The sequence below is a fragment of the Tachysurus fulvidraco genome, chromosome 7 (genome assembly GCF_022655615.1).
Source record: "Tachysurus fulvidraco isolate hzauxx_2018 chromosome 7, HZAU_PFXX_2.0, whole genome shotgun sequence".
NCBI classification, from domain to species: domain Eukaryota; kingdom Metazoa; phylum Chordata; class Actinopteri; order Siluriformes; family Bagridae; genus Tachysurus; species Tachysurus fulvidraco.
The window spans coordinates 28,816,045-28,839,740 of record NC_062524.1 but is presented as its reverse complement, the minus strand read 5'-3'; the positions used below and the strand labels follow the sequence as shown (position 1 = coordinate 28,839,740).

General features: G+C 36.7%; 1 protein-coding gene across 1 annotated transcript in view; it reads left to right on the top strand.

Moving 5' to 3' along the window:
* The first annotated feature begins 12,516 nt into the window (after window positions 1–12,516).
* The window catches only part of LOC113636439, a 34,420-nt gene continuing 23,240 nt past the window's right edge, over window positions 12,517–23,696 (top strand). The window contains exon 1 of the mRNA XM_047815849.1: window positions 12,517–12,536. The gene's annotated coding sequence lies outside the window, so the exon portion shown is untranslated. The remainder of the gene's footprint in view (window positions 12,537–23,696) is intronic.

Sequence of the window (23,696 nt, the reverse complement as noted above, 5' to 3'; positions counted from 1 at the left end):
AGAATCTACATGTTCAGGTTGATCAATAAAAGACACAGAGTAATTAACAGGACCCAAACGTTTAACTACTTTGGCAGGACCTTTCCATTTTGCGGCCAGTTTTGCCATAAAACCTTCATCAGCACGTGACAGGGGATGCGCACGAACCCATACTAAATCTCCAATTTGTAAGTGCACTTGTCTCCTACGTAGATTATAGTACTTGCGTTGTTTATTCTGGGCGTGGTCCACATTCCTTCTCACAGCCTGAATCAGTTCCTCTGACTTTTCCAGAACATGGTAGGCTGGACTGCTGTCCCAATGGCGATGATGGTCCTGCACATAAGAGGCAATCATGGGTTTAAGTGTTCGATTTATCTGCTCGGTTAGATTGGTTTGCGGATGAGCCGCTGTGGTGAGTTTCTGTATGACATTCCATCGTTTGCAAATTAGACCAATGAGTCGAGAGGTGAATTGTGGTCCTCTGTCGGATACCAAATACATCGGAGTGCCCCATCTAGTAAAAATTTCTTCAACAAGAATGCGTGAAATTTGAGGAGCTTTGGCTACTCGCAGCGGGAACAACTCAACCCATTTTGAGCAGTAATCCACAATCACCAAAAGATGTTCATTCTGTTTAGGACTTTTAGGGAATGGTCCCATTAGGTCGATTCCCAGCATGTGCCCAGGTTCCACTACCGGGGTCGATTGCATATAGCCAGCCAACTTCGAAACTGTTGGTTTATACTTTTGGCATACCTGGCATTCCTTACAATGCTTCCATACATCCGAGCGTATTGTTGGCCAATAGCATATATCCACCAGTCTCAACAATGTCTTAAGTCTGCCGAGGTGTCCACTTAATGGGTTGTCATGAGCATATTTCAGAAAGTCATCTCTCAAAGAGGTTGGCACCACAAGTTGCAATTTTTCTCCTTTCTTTCCTTGATTTATGTTTCTGAAGAGAAAACCATTCTTCATAACATAGTGAATACGATTTCGGGCTGTTTCAGAACTTGATTGCACTTTAGCAATGATTTCCTGGATTTCTGCATCCTTTTGTTGAGCCTTGGCAATGTCTGACCATTCTATGGGAAAGGTTGAGAAAGCAGTTGACGCATCCTTGGATTTTGCCATCGCGAGCAGGTTGAGTGCAGAAGATTCAGGGAAACTACGAGAAAGTGTGTCTGGAACAATATTACATTGACCTTTTCTATATGAAACTGTAAATTCAAACTCTTGGAGACGAATACCCCACCGTATCAGTCGAGAAGAGGGTTTTGGATGGTTAAAGACCCAGGCAAGAGCGGCATGATCAGTGATCACTTCAAATGGTCTCCCTTCCAGGTAAGGTCTCCATCTTTCTACCGCCCATACTACAGCACAGCATTCCTTTTCCGAAACTGAGTATGACTTTTCAGCACCTTTTAAAAGACGTGAAGCATAGGCCACTACATGTTCCACTCCTGCTATTTCTTGGGTTAAGACAGCTCCTAGTCCAAGGTCACTTGCATCAGTTTGGACTTTAAACGCTGCATTAAGATCAAGAGCAATAAGAATTGGTGCACTAATCAACTCACGCTTAATCAAATCAAAAGAATTCTGACATTCTTCTGTCCACATCCAAGTAGCTCCTTTTCTTTTCAAGGCATGTAAGGAAGCAGCTTTCTCAGAAAACCTTGTAATAAATCTCTGATACCAGCCTGCCATACCTAAAAATCGTTGTATGTCTTTGAGCGACTTGGGCACGGGGAAGTTGGTAACAGCATTTACTTTGTCTTGATCTGTCCGTATTCCTTCGGCCGAAATCACATGTCCGAGAAACTTCAATGATTTCTGAATCAAGTTACACTTTTGAAGATTTAAAGTTAAGCCAGCATTATGTAGACACTGCAACACTGCTCTGAGGTGTTTAAGATGTTCTTCTTCAGACTTTGAATACACCACAATATCATCAATGTACACAAAACAACATTTTCCTTTTTGATCTTTTAGCACAAACTCCATAAGACGTTGAAATGAGGCTGCTGAGTTCTTAAGGCCAAAAGGTAACCGTAAAAATTCATATAGCCCTGACTGTGTCACAAAAGCAGTTTTATGAACGCTTTCAGGATCCATCTCAACTTGCCAATATCCACTTTTAAGATCAAGGGTACTGAAAACTGCGGCTCCATGCACTGACTCAAGGATATCATGGACCTGAGGCATAGGGTACCCGTCCAGATACGTCTTTGCATTCAGACCTCTGAAATCAATACAAAACCTTTGTCCACCCCCCTTCTTAGGCACTATTACTACCGGAGCAGCCCAAGAAGAAAATTAAGGTTGGATGATCTTCTTATCCAACATGACCCTGATTTCATGGTCAATAAAGGCTTGTTTTTGCTGTGATACACGGTAAGCTTTCTTGCGAACAGGAACCTCATTGGTGGTGATAATACGATGTCTAACCACATTAGTGTGGCCGATTTCATTTGTACATACTCTTGGCCACTCTTGAAGTAGCAGTCGAAGTTGTGACCTAAAGATGGAAGATGTATCTGAGTTTGCAACCAGCTGTTGAATACATTGATGGGTTTCTGACGTTTCCTCTGAAATGGGCAGAGCAATAAAAAGTGACAGCAGTGCATCTGAAACAGAAGGGGTTAAGAACGAAAAAGTTTCTTCTTGCTGATTAGTGGTAGCAGGCAAGGTATACAAAGCATTGCCAATATGCAAACTAATTCCAGTCACTACTAGAAAATCCAATCCTAGCACAATGGGTATGGTGAGATCATCATCTTTCATTACGAACAGTTCAAGTGCATATCTTCTTCCATGTAGATCACATTCACTACTCCATACACCCATAGCAGGTAATACCACACCATTGGCTTGCTTGAAAGTTTGACCACAGCTTGATTGTAACGGTTCACTTCGTCCCAACTGTTTCCAGCATGACTCTTGTATCAGAGTAAGAGAACTTCCAGTATCAACCATAGCTTGAAAGTATCTCCCTCTGATCAACACAGGTAAGGTCAGAATCTTTAATTTGGACTCCTTGTTCAAAGATTGTAACATACGAGTTGAGGACTGATTTGACTTTGGATGATAATCTCGTTCAGACGGAGACTTCCTTTTCTGTGTTTCTGCATTTACCTGACTCCAATATCGTTTGGATTCTTCAAAATCTCTCTCTATTTGTGTTCCAGTTCTCACCAACTCACTCACTTCCTTCACCGTTCCTCTCAATAAGCTTGCAAGTCTTGGATTAATAGGTCAAATTCAAACTCATGTTGAAAATAATATCCAGCTGTTTTTGTAAGTTTTTGTCTCGATATTGACTTACATTACTGTTTCATACGACTGCGAAGCAATGGTTTGCAAAAAGATTAAAAATCATGTACAGGATCTTCCTGTTGGAAGCTATCAGTTAAGAGAGAGTTACAAAATAATTTCAAAATAACTTGAAAGTGTAACAATTTTGAACATAAAGTGACCTGCACTTTTTTTTTTTTTTTTTTTTTTTTTTTATAAACACAACATTAACATTTTGGCATCCAAGGAACAGTCCTTAAACACAGAAGAGCTTGCTCTTTAGTTTGCGCACTTTGTTTGACAACTTATCGCCATCAAGCTCCAAGATCAACTTTTGAAGTGCTTTGAAAGTGTACCTCAATTCAGGAGGGTAGCATAGATTTAGTCCATATATTAGTCCCATTAACATGGCTGCTGCATATGGGACACTGCAAAGGTTTTGAAGATGTCCCTCCAACACCACTCCAACATCTCCTAGGCTATCTTCCATTTCTGCACCTTCAAGCCGTGTGACATAAATCCCCATCTCAGTCTCCTGGATCGCCTCCTGTGCAGTGGCATTGTCTGTATCCTAGAGTGGGTATTTAAAAAACACATTACTCTTAAATTCCTGTTTATCAGCTTTAAAAAAAAAAAGCATTTAGAATCCATTTTAAAAAGCATATACTCACAAAACACTCCTGAAACAGTCTGGTAGGTTCTTCATTTAGGTAGGCACAAAGAGCTTTGATTATACACTCTCTCTTCACTTCGATGTCATCAGTCTAAAGATTTTCAAGTAAGAACAAAGTTTTAAAATTCCAGGCTGTTGTGCTATGGCAAGTTTGAGCTAAACTATGCAGAGCATTATCCATAAAACGTAGTGTTATACATGAAACATCTGTCTGACTAGGAACCTTTTGGGACATATGGACATGCAAAATGGGTTCAATTTGAACATCTGACTAGGACACCTTATGGACGTCTGTGGACATGCAAAAGTGGTTCAATATCTGAACATCTGAATATGGACCCTCTTGGACATAGATATGCAATTCAATATTTGAACACAGAAATTTCATTGTTTGGGTGAACTAACCCTTTAAACCTATGATTTTATTGAGCCTGGATTTTCATACCTGTGTAGTGGGCACCAAGAGGTGTTTAATTTTTTGTCCAATTACTCCTCCTCTGTTTGCAAAGATCTTCATCAGCTTTCCGGAGTATCCTTCCAGCTTGGAATGCCAATGGAATTGTTGTAATTCTCTGAAATTCTGCACAAATCTACAAACACATGAAAAGTAATGTTACCAAAACACCCATATAGTCTAACAACAAACAAATTTCACTTAAAAACATTCACTTACCTCTTCTATTTTGAAAAGAGCAGGCCACCTGATTTTGAAGTCTGAAATAAGTGTTTCCTTGTTCACCTCATACCTCATAAGAAATTAAACAATATCTTTTTATTTTTATTGTTGACAAAAAAACAGGTAACACTGCAATGTACTCAAGTTCACAATGTTAACAATACAGTGTATAGAGGAAAATACATTCTTGAACAATAAAGCATTAAACTTGGAATCTTAGACAAGTGGAACTTAAGTGCATTAATTTAGTTAAATGTGCACAGGCAATCTTGATGTAGGCAAGGAAATGGTACATGTTTTTCCATCACTTTCACTGTTATTGAAGATCTGCTAATGACTACATCTTTTAAACAGTTTAAGTTGCTACTAGAAACAAACAAAAAATAATAAGTTTCAAAAGAAACTTTAAGAAACACATTTTTGAACGGTTATTTTTAATACACCTGAGACATATGCTAGCGTTAGCGACAAGCACGTGTACATTCATACACGCTTATATGAACCAACGAAATAAATCACCTCAGACATATGCTAGCGAGCGCAACAAGCACGTGTACATTCATACACGCTTATATGAACCAACGAAATAAATCACCTCAGACATATGCTAGCGAGCGCAACAAGCACGTGTACATTCATACACGCTTATATGAACCAACGGAAAAAAATCACCTCAGACATATGCTAGCGTTAGCAACAAGCACGTGTACATTCATACACGCTTGTATGAACCGACGAAAAAAAAATCACCTCAGACATAAGCTAGCGTTATGCCAGCAAAATACGAAAATATAACACTGGCTAACGTTATTAAATGTGACCTGACATAATAGCTCATGTTACTGTGAACAGATAGCAAATGAGAAAAAACTAGTACTTATTAACATTTAGTAAACTTATTAACATTAAACGAACATCGGTTTTAGAGTAATCATTTATTGTCAGAAAGATTTCTATATATTAGACTATTTACACTCACCGTTTCAAAGTGCTTTCCAAAAACCTCGTCTGACACCATTCACCACCTTCCCTCTTTCGCGCCGGCCACCCATTAATTCAGCGCATTTTTTATTTGTCTCCTCACATTAACATAATTATTTTTTAAACATATGACACATGTATATCACAAAGAATGATAAGAATGACTTTAATGTAATAAAGCTTGGGTAATGTTAGACGCGCCATTCTTCACATTATTGAATTAATACATAAAACCGCAAAGGCTTTCTCGTGTTCCTGCATGGAGTAGGGGATAGCGGTTCTGTTTAGCATGCAAGAGTTTCACTGTTCGAATCCACCCTTTGTACAATTTTTTTTTCTAACACTTTATAATAAAGGTTCATTAGTTGACATCAGTTACCACATTACTTAACATTAACTAATAATGAACTGCACTTCTACAGCATTTATTCATTTTTTTTCATGTTAATTTCAACATTTATTAATACATTATTAACACCGTGTTAACATTACTTAATATACTGTGAACTAACATGAACAAAGAATAAACTTTATTTTAACAAAGATTACTAAATACAATAATTTATTGCTCATGGTTAGTAAATGTTAGTTAATACATTACATTTGAACTAATGATCCTTATTGTAACGTGATTATATTTTTCCCCAGTAAAATCACTGATTGATGCTTTAGTTCAAGATCTTCATGGCGCTTGTTTCAGGAAAAGATAAATGGATTTTCAGGTGTGCTCTTTTGTTGCAGGTGAGAAACTAGTCTGCAAATATAACCATAGTAACTGTGCAGCCATACCCTAGCAACCATGTAGTGCACCTTACGAACCATAGTTTAATATAAAGAAGCCATATCTCAGTTACACAACATAAAACACTCAGCACGATGAGGGGAACTGACGTCACGTGTAGCCCCGCCCCCAAAATAAGCGAAATCAAAAATTTAGCACAACATGGACATCATATATCAAAACACTCAGCACGATGAAGGGAACTGACGTCACGTGCAAGCACATTCACATTTTCTTTAGGAAATGTACCGTTCTAGTTATTATTATTATTCTGCTTCTTCTTCCGGACACTTTTTCGCCGCGTAACTTGTCCCGCAGCTTTTGTCCTAGACCCATAAATGAGGTGTCAAATCGACCGGCTCATTGAGGAGAGGTGTGCTATGGATTTTATAAGCGATCAGAATTCCCAGTATGGAAGCTCAAAGGGGTGTTTTTTCCCCATAGACTTGAATGGGGAATTCTTAAAATCTCTCTGTAGATGTGCTAACATCCAAAAGAGGGCAGCAGACACCAGTGAATCTGTATAAAGGTCTTTAAAGCTTGTTGCTATATTTCACAGTGAGCTTCAGTTTCATTTCATATATATATATATATATATATATATATATATATATATATATATATATATATATTGTGGGATCGCCCCCTATTTTCATGATTTTCGTTTGATTCGTTAGGCCCTGGACTACAAATCTGACGGCGCAGTGTAGTTTTTTAAGCCTCCTAGGACAAGTGAGAGCCGAAAACAAAGGACGGAAGTGAACTGTTGTGTGTTTCTGTCAGAAACGCATTTTGGATTAAAGCGTTTTGGATTAAAAGCCTTACATATTCCAGTTCCTTAGACTCTTGGGGATTTTTTTTTACAAGCATTTGTTTTTGAAAATAAAGTGAGAGCCGAAAACAAAGGACGGAAGTGGATTGCTGTTTACAGATTTCGTCCAGAAACGTGTTTTGGATTAAAGCGTTTTGGATTAAAAGGCTTACATATTCCAGTTCCTTAGACTCTTGGGGATTTTTTTTTTACAAGCATTTGTTTTGGAAAATATTACCCCAGTGACGAAAGGTAAGCCCCGCCTATTTCCGGTGACTATCAACTTGGATTAAATTAGTATGATGGCTATAAATCGCATTATGCTTGTGTGTGGGCTTAATAAAATCCCGAGAGTCTAAGCTTTCAAACAATATAACATTCAACCGTGTATTTAGAGGTTTAATGTTTAAAACTAGTCGTGGCGTGCCTTGGACAGCACGGCGGTCACACATGATGTTGTTTCTGCCATTTGTATAACTTTTTTGTTGTTTTCAACTATCAGTGTAGTTTTTATAATTTTTTATTTCACGTTAAACTAATGTCCTTTTAAGAACAGCAACGGCTCTTTTAAGAGCCACCCATTAATTAAAATTAAGCGCATTTTTTCTTTGTCTCCTCACATTACATAATTATTTCTTAAACATATGAAACGTATATCACAAAGAATGATAAGAATGACTTTAATATAATAAAGCTTGGGTATTGTTGGACGCGCCATTCTTCACATTGGTGAATTAATACATAAAACCGCAACAGCTTTCCCGTGTTCCTGGATGGCCTAGCAGCGAATCCGTTTAGCATGCAGAGATTCGGGGTTCGAATCCACCCTTGGACAGTTTTTTTTCTAAAACTTTATAATAAAGGTTCATTAGTTGACGTTAGTTACCACATTACTTAACATGGACTAATAATGAACTGCACTTCTACAGCATTTATTCATTTTGTTCATGTTAATTTCAACATTTACTAATACATTATTAACACCGTGTTAACATTACTTAATATACTGTGAACTAACATGAACAAAGAATAAACTTTATTTTAACAAAGATTACTAAATACAATAATTTATTGCTCATGGTTAGTAAATGTTAGTTAATGCATTACATTTGAACTAATGATCCTTATTGTAACGTGATTATATTTTTTCCCAGTAAAATCACTGATTGATGCTTTAGTTCAAGATCTTCATGGCGCTTGTTTCAGGAAAAGATAAATGGATTTTCAGGTGTGCTCTTTTGTTGCAGGGGAGAAACTATTCTGCAAATATAACCATAGTAACTGTGCAGCCATACCCTAGCAACCATGTAGTGCACCTTACGAACCATAGTTCAATATAAAGAAGCCATATCTCAGTTACACAACATAAAACACTCAGCACGATGAGGGGAACTGACGTCACGTGTAGCCCCGCCCCCAAAATAAGCGAAATCAAAAATTTAGCACAACATGGACATGTCATATATCAAAACACTCAGCACGATGAGGGGAAATGACGTCATGTGCAAGCACATTCACATTTTCTTTAGGAAATGTACCGTTCTAGTTTCTAGTGCTTCTCTCCGCGCTCGGTCCATGCATGCGCACAGACGGGCACGTGGATTCCTGCCCCGAACACAACCATACCGCCAACACTATCTGTATACTTCATCTAATAAATTCTCATTTGACAAAGTGGTCCTGACAGAATTATCACTTCATCAGAATTAGGGCTGCACGATTTAGGGAAAATGTGACATTGCAATTATTGAGGTCAATATTGTGATGCGATATGCGATTGCGATATAATAAACAAATGGTATCATGAGTCAACTTGCTTGGTTCTCAAGGAAAATGCACACACAGATTACTGATAATGCTGAAATTTGTATTTCTATACTCAACCTAGCAACAACAACAAACAAATGCAAAACTTTTTCAAATTAAAATAACACATTAATGCTGATTAATGAAAAGCCTAAGATCAAAACTGTAGGTGCGAGTGTGTGTGTGTGTGTGTGTGTATATATATATATATATATATATATTTATATATATATTTATATTTATATATATATATATTTATATTTATATTTATATATTTATATATATAAAGTAAATTTCCAACTTAATGCAAGTTATGCATGCTATTGCACACACCGTTATTGATGATATTTGGAGCAATATTACATGTAATTATTAAACTTGATCCCCTTACATATACATTTGCTTTTAAGCCTTATTATTAATTTTGATTATGATGTGATTGTGACAGGGGCGTGGGGAGAGGTTTCAGGTTGGGGGTGCTGAGTTTTTTCTGTCACCACTTTTGAATAAGTAACAATATCAAGGCTATAAAACTTGTAAAAACTCCTACACTCGAACTTGACTGCACATCACATTTTTTACTTTATTGATACTACTTTTAATCGTAATACAAAGACGGGTCATCGGGACATAAACTGTCGTATACAATATAAGCGCCTGCGCAGCGACAGGAAATATCATTTAACACAAAAAGCCGCCTAGATGGTGAACTTGCGCTCAGGATTTTTATTTTTTTGAGCGGCATGTGAACAATTTTTTTATTTTTTCTACGCACACACTATTTTATTTCGTGATAACAGACCGCTGCTAACTATAACACACCGTTGCCATGAAAAACAGAGCGTTGCCATGGACACACAGGATTCTAACCGTAGAGACGGAGCGCACTATTTTCTTTAGCGGAAGCAATAAAATTGTTCAGCAGTTTCGTGTTGCAGTCACAGGCGTATGAGACTATTTTAAAAGCGTAACAGCTGATGAAAAAGCAAAGACAATTGTAGACGAAAATGAAGAGATTTTATCTTAGTTTTTATTTTATACAAAACATTTTCGTCTCGTCTTTTTTCGTCAACAATAATGTATGTTAATTTAGTCTTAGTCAGCGTTTTTGGAAAGTGGTGCAGTCTTGTCATCGTCTCGTCTTAGTCATGAAAAAAACAAAGGTTGTTGAACATATTTCCTCTCGTCTCGTCTGAGGAAAAATTAACACAACATATAACAGATTTAGCATTTTTTCTGGCCACCAGTTTCAGTGTCCGTCTGCTGGGCATCCATCTTCACCCGTTCGGCGCTGCACACCGGAAAAAGTCACGACATGACCATACGCGCCAAACGTGCCATTGCCTAAACTGAAACTCACTGGACTTTTTTTTTATTAGCGGATAGCGGTGTAGTGTATGAAATAGGCTTTCATACACTATAGGAAACATCTTTCAGAGAGAATGGGTTGTCAGGTCCACACATGCATTTATTTATTATTTGTTTATTTCATGAAATCGCAGCATTTTGCGTCATATTGATTAATCGTGCAGCACAAATAAGAATGTAGTTCCTATAGTTTTATCGTGGGAAGCAGATTCTGATAGATTATTAATTTGTAAAAATGTAGTTCCTTAAGTTTTAAAATGGGTAGCAGATTCTGATATGTTACTTACTTCATCAGAATGTAGTTCCTATAGTTTTAAAATGGGTATCGGATTCTGACACGTTACTTACTTCATCAGAATGTAGTTCCTATAGTTTAAAAATGGGTAGTAGATTCTGATAGGTTGTTATTACTTCATCAGTGTAATGTGTCTGTCTGTGTTTTCCCCTTGTTTCTGTCTGCCGTCTCTCCCTGATGTTAATTGTTTTGCTCCGCCCACTCATTGCTCACCATGGACACTAATTACATTCCATCTCTTCCCCAAGTGTCTTGTCTTTGTCTCTAATCGTCTCTGCTTTGTTATTGGCTCCTGTCCACTATATTTACTCTGTCTGTTCACTTCCCGGTGGTTGGTCGTTGTTTGTGTTTGGTCTGTGTCGTCCTCTGTTCCTGTTCAGTGTCCCGATCTGTTTTGCCTGCCTACTGTTTGTTTGTGTTTTGTTTATTAAAACCTTAAACTGCATTTGGATCCTCACTCGCCTTTGTCTCACCGTGTCACACCGTGACAATCAGAATGTAGTTCTAAAGTTTTAACATGGGGGGCAGATTCTGAAATGTTGTTATTATTTTATGAGAATGAACTTCTTATAGTTTTAAAATGGGTAGCAGATTCTGATAGGTTACTTACTTCATAAGAATTTAGTTCCTATTGTTTTAACATGAGTAGCAGATTCCCAGACGTTTGTTCTTACTTTATCAGAATGAAACGTCATTATTAATTTGTCAGAATGTAGTTGCTATAGTTTTAACATGGGTAGCAGATTCTGATACCTTGTTATTACTTTGTCAGAATGTAGTTCCTGTACATGCATGCAGGGATTCACTCAAAACACATGCTGATACCTAAGATTGCATGAAAATGCTCATACCACACACAGATCATCAGATTTTCGAGTGTAAACCAACATATTGGCCTTTAATAAGAACTATTATATTTTATATTATTTAGCATAAAATAATGTAAAAGTTTTTTCCGAGATTTCTGACATAAACACACTGTGTCCTATCATGTTTCATGGAAACAAGGTGAAACAGCCCTTTTCAAGCTTGTCAGATGTGTGCATATATAAGGTTTCACAAAAAAGCATTAAAGGAAGGCGCTAGAGCGCTGAGACTGCAGCAAACGGCTTTTCAGCTACTGAGAAGCACTTTTGTACATGCATGCAGGGATTCATTCAAAACACATGCTGATACTTATATGTGTATATGTCAGAAATCTCGGAAAAAAGCTATTTTACATTATTTTATGCTAAATAACATAAAATATAATAGTTCATATTAAAGGCCAATATGTTGATAAAAATATGATTTACACTCGAAAATCTGATGATTTGTGTGTGGTATGAGAATTTTCATTCAATCTTAGGTATCAGCATGTGTTTTGAGTGAATCCCTGCATGCATGTACAAAAGTTCTTCTCAGGAGCTGAAAAACTGTGTGCCGCAGTCTCAGTGCTCTAGCGCCTTTCTTTACTGCTTTTTCGTGAAACCTTACATAAGCACACATCTGACAAGCTTGAAATGGGCTGTTTCACCGAAACATGATAGGACACAGTGTGTATATGTCAGAAATCTCGGGAAAATCTTGGGTATCAGCATGTGTTTTGAGTGAATCCCTGCATGCGTGTACAAAAGTGCTTCTCAGGAGCTGATTTGTGTGTGGTATGAGAATTTTCATCCAATGTTAGGTATCAGCATGTGTTTTGAGTGAATCCCTGCATGCGTGTACAAAAGTGCTTCTTCAATGGATGTCATCAGTGGTTAATGGGCCCATCGATATGGTCAGTAGGGGCATGCTGTGGCTACTGAAGGCTCAGAAGGTTGTTGTCACCTATCAAATGCTCAATCAATGCAGCAATGTTGGCACTTTCCTGGTTAATTGTTTCAGGTAAGACCAATTAAATGATACAACAGAGCGTTTTAAACTGTTATTAATTAGCCAGTAAGCTAAAAACATTACAAGAAAACGCTGTTTTATAAGGCGGCATTAGTGTTGACATTGAGATAACTGTGTTGAAATGGTGTTTGTAAACGTTATATGTTACGTTATTAGCATGTTGTACGTGCCTGTGGCCTGGTATGAAATAAGAACCTTGTTGAAATGTGTTTGTAAACGTTATATATTACGTTATTAGCCTATTCTTTACGTTACATACGTGAGCATCATGAGATAACAGTGTTGAAATGGTCTTTGTTAAAGTTATATATTACGTCATTAGCCTTCACATACGTGAGCATTAACTTTATTAGCATGTTGTACGTGCCTGTGGCCTGGTATGAAATAAGAAACCTTGCTGAAATGGTGTTTTTAAACGTTATATATTAAAGTTTGTGACATGAGATACTATTTAGGTTGGTCAAGCTGGACTTAGCTGTTCAGGCTGGAAAACGAGCTTGACCAGCTTTGCCAGTCTGGGCACCGAAGCACCAGCCCACCGTCACCTGCTTTTTTTTTTTTTTTTTTTTCCCAGCATAACGTTACTAATTACCATGTTTACATGTCTGAAGCGATGAGGAAAATTTAGTTTAATATTAAAACGCAAAGTTAGCCTGTAAAAATGACGTTTTCCACACTGTAAGACAATAAGGCTGATTGCTTATATTGTTTATCTGCTTTTTATCGCTTGGAACTTGGAAAAATAAAACCTGTCTGTCTTGCTTATCTGTCTGTTATGTACACTGTAAAAAAAAATAAAAAAAAAACTGTAAAAAAGGGAAAATGTCCTGGCAGAAAATTACCAGAACTTTCTCTCTGTTTTGTTTATGGACATTTCCTTTAATTAAAAAAAAACAGTACATTCTCCGTGACCTTTAGGGACACTTCAATCCGCCTATGAAACGCAACAATGGTGACAATCAACAACAAAGCTTCATGCCGCAATGCATGCTGGGTACCAGGATTGTAGAAAACTAATTCACAAGTCCCATCATGCAGTGACATTACAAAATTGTGCAACTTTCTTACCATTTACTGTCACCATTGTTGAGATTTGTATCCAAAGTGTTAAAAAAAGCTAAAAAAAAAAAAAAAAAACTAGCACATTACAGCAGTCTTATTCAATACAGTGTCATTTGCATTAGAGCAATCACTTTTATGTGCTTTATCTCTTTAGTGTTCTTTTATCATTTCATGTTTAAATAATAGGCCGCATAACATATAAACAATCAATCTAGATGACATAGTTTTTTCCTCTATAGTCTTAAAAAATATTGTTGCAATTGCTAAAAGAGGAGAGTTAGTTCAGTGAAGGTCAAGAGACAAATGCCTAACTAACGGAACCGGTAAATCACCATAATGGTGACTTTAAATGAATCTAAATAAACACAAACTGGAGATTTAATGTGATAAATTTGGTGGAAAATATCTATATGACTTGTTATTACATTACTTATCATCCATGTTTAGAAAAATAACTCTGCAAGCAAGTTGTAATTTTAGGTTTCAAACAGAGTGGTGATAGAAAGGCAAACGTGAAAGATTAAAAGCTGATTAAAGGCAAAAGTAAAAAGCTGCAATCACAGAAGTGTGAGAAAAGTAGGAACTTTCATTGCCCCCCTTTTGCAGGTTTTTCGCCTACATGACCTACCCAACAAAAAGTGGTACAGCTCCCACATACTTTGACACACATGAGTGAGCCTGGTCTCATTTGAAAGAAGAGATTCTCTAGTTTCAAAAACTAGAAACTAGTTTCAGATTGATTCTAGGCCTTACTGGCACAAAGTTACAGGGGTTAGAATGCAGGTTTTCCTGTCCACCTGGGTTGTTTACCTGATAAACTGATTAATCTTATTTTTCTGGAACATGCTAGGGACCAAATAACAACCGAGGGTCATAGCCACATGTCTTGGCTTTCACCAAAAAAAATTTCAAGTCAAAAGACCCAAAAATGGCTTCAATAAAAATATTTTTCTACGGACATGGTCGTCTGGTGCAGCGTTTTTGTGTACTTGTTTACTATATAACTTTGAAATAAAAGGCTGCATGCTCAGTCTGAAAGGCCATAAACAAGCATAGACTCTCTCTCTATCACTCTGGTGTGAAAACAGGCCTGTAACTTGACACCCTGAGCTGTGAGAGGGACAAAAAGTCAGGGATTACGCAAGAATTCTTCTGCGCATCCAGTTCACGCAGACACAGGCATAAGGCATGCTGCATAGCGCTGGAATCGTCTGCTTATTGGCTAAACAGCTGTATAGGTCCCAGCCCATTTCATTGCTATTGGAAGGAGTAATTGTCAGTCAAAGGCGGGTTCCCAAAAATGAGGTCATGCCATCATTGGCTTCTCAGCCGTCTATCTCTGCCATACAAGCACCGATTGGCTCAAATGAGGGCTTATTTGATTCGTTGGACCTGGGCTATAAATGTGACGTAGACTTTGAATTTTTGAATATCCCAATGAGAAGTTAGAGCGGCAAAACGAGATGATAGCGCACTTCTGTTTCCAGTTTTCAGAACACTAACGGAATATTTGCGGCGCGACCAGAGCGTTTTGGATTAAAAGGCTTACAGATTTCAATTCCTTGGACCTGTGTGGATTTTTGTGGATTATTTGTGTTGGAATATTTGTGTTGAAGAAAGAGACGCGTCTAAAGGTAAGGGAAAAACCGGTCTGGCGCCACCTAGGTCAGTTTTGTCAAATTTTTTTCTAATTGTATGAAGGCTGTGAATCATATTGTGCTTTGTGTGTGGGCTTAAAAAATTATTGAGAGTATAAACTTTACTAGGTAAATAGGTTTTTTCGTGTTTTTGGAGGATTTGATGCTTTAAAATTGAATTGAAGCTTGTTTCTGGGCCATCCCCTAGTGGTGACTTTGACGACCCGTAAGAGACAGCCTGCTCAGTCAATATATTAAAGAATCTTTGAACATGTGCAAAATTGTTATGCAAAATAAGATTGTCTAAAATAACTTTGCAGTCTTTTGATTCAAAAACAAAGTCAGAAGGTGAAAATTAAAACTCGGCGAACAAGATAGCTACAATTAAATAAAATTCATTTACAAGAAGTAAAAAAAAAAAAAAGAAATCCAACATGCAACCAAAATGTCCAGATAGTGTAACAATGTCTAACAATTATTAAATGCCATAAATCACTGCTAAAATGAACTAGAAATCTTTTATGGAAATTAACAGATGAACTAAGCACCAAATAGGCAGCTTGAAAGTGTAACAATTTAAACCACAACTCTGATTAGGGGAAGAAGAAAAACAAATCTAGATTCATTTTGCTTTCTAGACCTCATGAAAATGAAGCTAGGACTTAATGTTGCACGAGTGTGAGTATGCATTGGAAATAATGAACCCTTAAAACTGACAAAATTAATAGGTCAAATTCAAACTCATGTTGAAAATAATATCCAGCTGTTTTTGTAAGTTTTTGTCTCGATATTGACTTACATTACTGTTTCATACGACTGCGAAGCAATGGTTTGCAAAAAGATTAAAAATCATGTACAGGATCTTCCTGTTGGAAGCTATCAGTTAAGAGAGAGTTACAAAATAATTTCAAAATAACTTGAAAGTGTAACAATTTTGAACATAAAGTGACCTGCACTTTTTTTTTTTTTTTTTTTTTTTTATAAACACAACATTAACATTTTGGCATCCAAGGAACAGTCCTTAAACACAGAAGAGCTTGCTCTTTAGTTTGCGCACTTTGTTTGACAACTTATCGCCATCAAGCTCCAAGATCAACTTTTGAAGTGCTTTGAAAGTGTACCTCAATTCAGGAGGGTAGCATAGATTTAGTCCATATATTAGTCCCATTAACATGGCTGCTGCATATGGGACACTGCAAAGGTTTTGAAGATGTCCCTCCAACACCACTCCAACATCTCCTAGGCTATCTTCCATTTCTGCACCTTCAAGCCGTGTGACATAAATCCCCATCTCAGTCTCCTGGATCGCCTCCTGTGCAGTGGCATTGTCTGTATCCTAGAGTGGGTATTTAAAAAACACATTACTCTTAAATTCCTGTTTATCAGCTTTAAAAAAAAAAAGCATTTAGAATCCATTTTAAAAAGCATATACTCACAAAACACTCCTGAAACAGTCTGGTAGGTTCTTCATTTAGGTAGGCACAAAGAGCTTTGATTATACACTCTCTCTTCACTTCGATGTCATCAGTCTAAAGATTTTCAAGTAAGAACAAAGTTTTAAAATTCCAGGCTGTTGTGCTATGGCAAGTTTGAGCTAAACTATGCAGAGCATTATCCATAAAACGTAGTGTTATACATGAAACATCTGTCTGACTAGGAACCTTTTGGGACATATGGACATGCAAAATGGGTTCAATTTGAACATCTGACTAGGACACCTTATGGACGTCTGTGGACATGCAAAAGTGGTTCAATATCTGAACATCTGAATATGGACCCTCTTGGACATAGATATGCAATTCAATATTTGAACACAGAAATTTCATTGTTTGGGTGAACTAACCCTTTAAACCTATGATTTTATTGAGCCTGGATTTTCATACCTGTGTAGTGGGCACCAAGAGGTGTTTAATTTTTTGTCCAATTACTCCTCCTCTGTTTGCAAAGATCTTCATCAGCTTTCCGGAGTATCCTTCCAGCTTGGAATGCCAATGGAATTGTTGTAATTCTCTGAAATTCTGCACAAATCTACAAACACATGAAAAGTAATGTTACCAAAACACCCATATAGTCTAACAACAAACAAATTTCACTTAAAAACATTCACTTACCTCTTCTATTTTGAAAAGAGCAGGCCACCTGATTTTGAAGTCTGAAATAAGTGTTTCCTTGTTCACCTCATACCTCATAAGAAATTAAACAATATCTTTTTATTTTTATTGTTGACAAAAAAACAGGTAACACTGCAATGTACTCAAGTTCACAATGTTAACAATACAGTGTATAGAGGAAAATACATTCTTGAACAATAAAGCATTAAACTTGGAATCTTAGACAAGTGGAACTTAAGTGCATTAATTTAGTTAAATGTGCACAGGCAATCTTGATGTAGGCAAGGAAATGGTACATGTTTTTCCATCACTTTCACTGTTATTGAAGATCTGCTAATGACTACATCTTTTAAACAGTTTAAGTTGCTACTAGAAACAAACAAAAAATAATAAGTTTCAAAAGAAACTTTAAGAAACACATTTTTGAACGGTTATTTTTAATACACCTGAGACATATGCTAGCGTTAGCGACAAGCACGTGTACATTCATACACGCTTATATGAACCAACGAAATAAATCACCTCAGACATATGCTAGCGAGCGCAACAAGCACGTGTACATTCATACACGCTTATATGAACCAACGAAATAAATCACCTCAGACATATGCTAGCGAGCGCAACAAGCACGTGTACATTCATACACGCTTATATGAACCAACGGAAAAAAATCACCTCAGACATATGCTAGCGTTAGCAACAAGCACGTGTACATTCATACACGCTTGTATGAACCGACGAAAAAAAAATCACCTCAGACATAAGCTAGCGTTATGCCAGCAAAATACGAAAATATAACACTGGCTAACGTTATTAAATGTGACCTGACATAATAGCTCATGTTACTGTGAACAGATAGCAAATGAGAAAAAACTAGTACTTATTAACATTTAGTAAACTTATTAACATTAAACGAACATCGGTTTTAGAGTAATCATTTATTGTCAGAAAGATTTCTATATATTAGACTATTTACACTCACCGTTTCAAAGTGCTTTCCAAAAACCTCGTCTGACACCATTCACCACCTTCCCTCTTTCGCGCCGGCCACCCATTAATTCAGCGCATTTTTTATTTGTCTCCTCACATTAACATAATTATTTTTTAAACATATGACACATGTATATCACAAAGAATGATAAGAATGACTTTAATGTAATAAAGCTTGGGTAATGTTAGACGCGCCATTCTTCACATTATTGAATTAATACATAAAACCGCAAAGGCTTTCTCGTGTTCCTGCATGGAGTAGGGGATAGCGGTTCTGTTTAGCATGCAAGAGTTTCACTGTTCGAATCCACCCTTTGTACAATTTTTTTTTCTAACACTTTATAATAAAGGTTCATTAGTTGACATCAGTTACCACATTACTTAACATTAACTAATAATGAACTGCACTTCTACAGCATTTATTCATTTTTTTTCATGTTAATTTCAACATTTATTAATACATTATTAACACCGTGTTAACATTACTTAATATACTGTGAACTAACATGAACAAAGAATAAACTTTATTTTAACAAAGATTACTAAATACAATAATTTATTGCTCATGGTTAGTAAATGTTAGTTAATACATTACATTTGAACTAATGATCCTTATTGTAACGTGATTATATTTTTCCCCAGTAAAATCACTGTTTGATGCTTTAGTTCAAGATCTTCATGGCGCTTGTTTCAGGAAAAGATAAATGGATTTTCAGGTGTGCTCTTTTGTTGCAGGTGAGAAACTAGTCTGCAAATATAACCATAGTAACTGTGCAGCCATACCCTAGCAACCATGTAGTGCACCTTACGAACCATAGTTTAATATAAAGAAGCCATATCTCAGTTACACAACATAAAACACTCAGCACGATGAGGGGAACTGATGTCACGTGTAGCCCCGCCCCCAAAATAAGCGAAATCAAAAATTTAGCACAACATGGACATCATATATCAAAACACTCAGCACGATGAAGGGAACTGACGTCACGTGCAAGCACATTCACATTTTCTTTAGGAAATGTACCGTTCTAGTTATTATTATTATTCTGCTTCTTCTTCCGGACACTTTTTCGCCGCGTAACTTGTCCCGCAGCTTTTGTCCTAGACCCATAAATGAGGTGTCAAATCGACCGGCTCATTGAGGAGAGGTGTGCTATGGATTTTATAAGCGATCAGAATTCCCAGTATGGAAGCTCAAAGGGGTGTTTTTTCCCCATAGACTTGAATGGGGAATTCTTAAAATCTCTCTGTAGATGTGCTAACATCCAAAAGAGGGCAGCAGACACCAGTGAATCTGTATAAAGGTCTTTAAAGCTTGTTGCTATATTTCACAGTGAGCTTCAGTTTCATTTCATATATATATATATATATATATATATATATATATATATATATATATATATATATATTGTGGGATCGCCCCCTATTTTCATGATTTTCGTTTGATTCGTTAGGCCCTGGACTACAAATCTGACGGCGCAGTGTAGTTTTTTAAGCCTCCTAGGACAAGTGAGAGCCGAAAACAAAGGACGGAAGTGAACTGTTGTGTGTTTCTGTCAGAAACGCATTTTGGATTAAAGCGTTTTGGATTAAAAGCCTTACATATTCCAGTTCCTTAGACTCTTGGGGATTTTTTTTTACAAGCATTTGTTTTTGAAAATAAAGTGAGAGCCGAAAACAAAGGACGGAAGTGGATTGCTGTTTACAGATTTCGTCCAGAAACGTGTTTTGGATTAAAGCGTTTTGGATTAAAAGGCTTACATATTCCAGTTCCTTAGACTCTTGGGGAATTTTTTTTTTACAAGCATTTGTTTTGGAAAATATTACCCCAGTGACGAAAGGTAAGACCCGCCTATTTCCGGTGACTATCAACTTGGATTAAATTAGTATGATGGCTATAAATCGCATTATGCTTGTGTGTGGGCTTAATAAAATCCCGAGAGTCTAAGCTTTCAAACAATATAACATTCAACCGTGTATTTAGAGGTTTAATGTTTAAAACTAGTCGTGGCGTGCCTTGGACAGCACGGCGGTCACACATGATGTTGTTTCTGCCATTTGTATAACTTTTTTGTTGTTTTCAACTATCAGTGTAGTTTTTATAATTTTTTATTTCACGTTAAACTAATGTCCTTTTAAGAACAGCAACGGCTCTTTTAAGAGCCACCCATTAATTAAAATTAAGCGCATTTTTTCTTTGTCTCCTCACATTACATAATTATTTCTTAAACATATGACACGTATATCACAAAGAATGATAAGAATGACTTTAATATAATAAAGCTTGGGTATTGTTGGACGCGCCATTCTTCACATTGGTGAATTAATACATAAAACCGCAACAGCTTTCCCGTGTTCCTGGATGGCCTAGCAGCGAATTCGTTTAGCATGCAGAGATTCGGGGTTCGAATCCACCCTTGGACAGTTTTTTTTCTAAAACTTTATAATAAAGGTTCATTAGTTGACGTTAGTTACCACATTACTTAACATGGACTAATAATGAACTGCACTTCTACAGCATTTATTCATTTTGTTCATGTTAATTTCAACATTTACTAATACATTATTAACACCGTGTTAACATTACTTAATATACTGTGAACTAACATGAACAAAGAATAAACTTTATTTTAACAAAGATTACTAAATACAATAATTTATTGCTCATGGTTAGTAAATGTTAGTTAATGCATTACATTTGAACTAATGATCCTTATTGTAACGTGATTATATTTTTTCCCAGTAAAATCACTGATTGATGCTTTAGTTCAAGATCTTCATGGCGCTTGTTTCAGGAAAAGATAAATGGATTTTCAGGTGTGCTCTTTTGTTGCAGGGGAGAAACTATTCTGCAAATATAACCATAGTAACTGTGCAGCCATACCCTAGCAACCATGTAGTGCACCTTACGAACCATAGTTCAATATAAAGAAGCCATATCTCAGTTACACAACATAAAACACTCAGCACGATGAGGGGAACTGACGTCACGTGTAGCCCCGCCCCCAAAATAAGCGAAATCAAAAATTTAGCACAACATGGACATGTCATATATCAAAACACTCAGCACGATGAGGGGAAATGACGTCATGTGCAAGCACATTCACATTTTCTTTAGGAAATGTACCGTTCTAGTTTCTAGTGCTTCTCTCCGCGCTCGGTCCATGCATGCGCACAGACGGGCACGTGGATTCCTGCCCCGAACACAACCATACCGCCAACACTATCTGTATACTTCATCTAATAAATTCTCATTTGACAAAGTGGTCCTGACAGAATGATCACTTCATCAGAATTAGGGCTGCACGATTTAGGGAAAATGTGACATTGCAATTATTGAGGTCAATATTGTGATTGCGATATGCGATTGCGATATAATAAACAAATGGTATCATGAGTCAACTTGCTTGGTTCTCAAGGAAAATGCACACACAGATTACTGATAATGCTGAAATTTGTATTTCCATACTCAACCTAGCAACAACAACAAACAAATGCAAAACTTTTTCAAATTAAAATAACACATTAATGCTGATTAATGAAAAGCCTAAGATCAAAACTGTAGGTGCGAGTGTGTGTGTGTGTGTGTGTGTATATATATATATATATATATATATTTATATATATATTTATATTTATATATTTATATATATATTTATATATATATTTATATTTATATATTTATATATATAAAGTAAATTTCCAACTTAATGCAAGTTATGCATGCTATTGCACACACCGTTATTGATGATATTTGGAGCAATATTACATGTAATTATTAAACTTGATCCCCTTACATATACATTTGCTTTTAAGCCTTATTATTAATTTTGATTATGATGTGATTGTGACAGGGGCGTGGGGAGAGGTTTCAGGTTGGGGGTGCTGAGTTTTTTCTGTCACCACTTTTGAATAAGTAACAATATCAAGGCTATAAAACTTGTAAAAACTCCTACACTCGAACTTGACTGCACATCACATTTTTTACTTTATTGATACTACTTTTAATCGTAATACAAAGACGGGTCATCGGGACATAAACTGTCGTATACAATATAAGCGCCTGCGCAGCGACAGGAAATATCATTTAACACAAAAAGCCGCCTAGATGGTGAACTTGCGCTCAGGATTTTTATTTTTTTGAGCGGCATGTGAACAATTTTTTTATTTTTTCTACGCACACACTATTTTATTTCGTGATAACAGACCGCTGCTAACTATAACACACCGTTGCCATGAAAAACAGAGCGTTGCCATGGACACACAGGATTCTAACCGTAGAGACGGAGCGCACTATTTTCTTTAGCGGAAGCAATAAAATTGTTCAGCAGTTTCGTGTTGCAGTCACAGGCGTATGAGACTATTTTAAAAGCGTAACAGCTGATGAAAAAGCAAAGACAATTGTAGACGAAAATGAAGAGATTTTATCTTAGTTTTTATTTTATACAAAACATTTTCGTCTCGTCTTTTTTCGTCAACAATAATGTATGTTAATTTAGTCTTAGTCAGCGTTTTTGGAAAGTGGTGCAGTCTTGTCATCGTCTCGTCTTAGTCATGAAAAAAACAAAGGTTGTTGAACATATTTCCTCTCGTCTCGTCTGAGGAAAAATTAACACAACATATAACAGATTTAGCATTTTTTCTGGCCACCAGTTTCAGTGTCCGTCTGCTGGGCATCCATCTTCACCCGTTCGGCGCTGCACACCGGAAAAAGTCACGACATGACCATACGCGCCAAACGTGCCATTGCCTAAACTGAAACTCACTGGACTTTTTTTTTATTAGCGGATAGCGGTGTAGTGTATGAAATAGGCTTTCATACACTATAGGAAACATCTTTCAGAGAGAATGGGTTGTCAGGTCCACACATGCATTTATTTATTATTTGTTTATTTCATGAAATCGCAGCATTTTGCGTCATATTGATTAATCGTGCAGCACAAATAAGAATGTAGTTCCTATAGTTTTATCGTGGGAAGCAGATTCTGATAGATTATTAATTTGTAAAAATGTAGTTCCTTAAGTTTTAAAATGGGTAGCAGATTCTGATATGTTACTTACTTCATCAGAATGTAGTTCCTATAGTTTTAAAATGGGTATCGGATTCTGACACGTTACTTACTTCATCAGAATGTAGTTCCTATAGTTTAAAAATGGGTAGTAGATTCTGATAGGTTGTTATTACTTCATCAGTGTAATGTGTCTGTCTGTGTTTTCCCCTTGTTTCTGTCTGCCGTCTCTCCCTGATGTTAATTGTTTTGCTCCGCCCACTCATTGCTCACCATGGACACTAATTACATTCCATCTCTTCCCCAAGTGTCTTGTCTTTGTCTCTAATCGTCTCTGCTTTG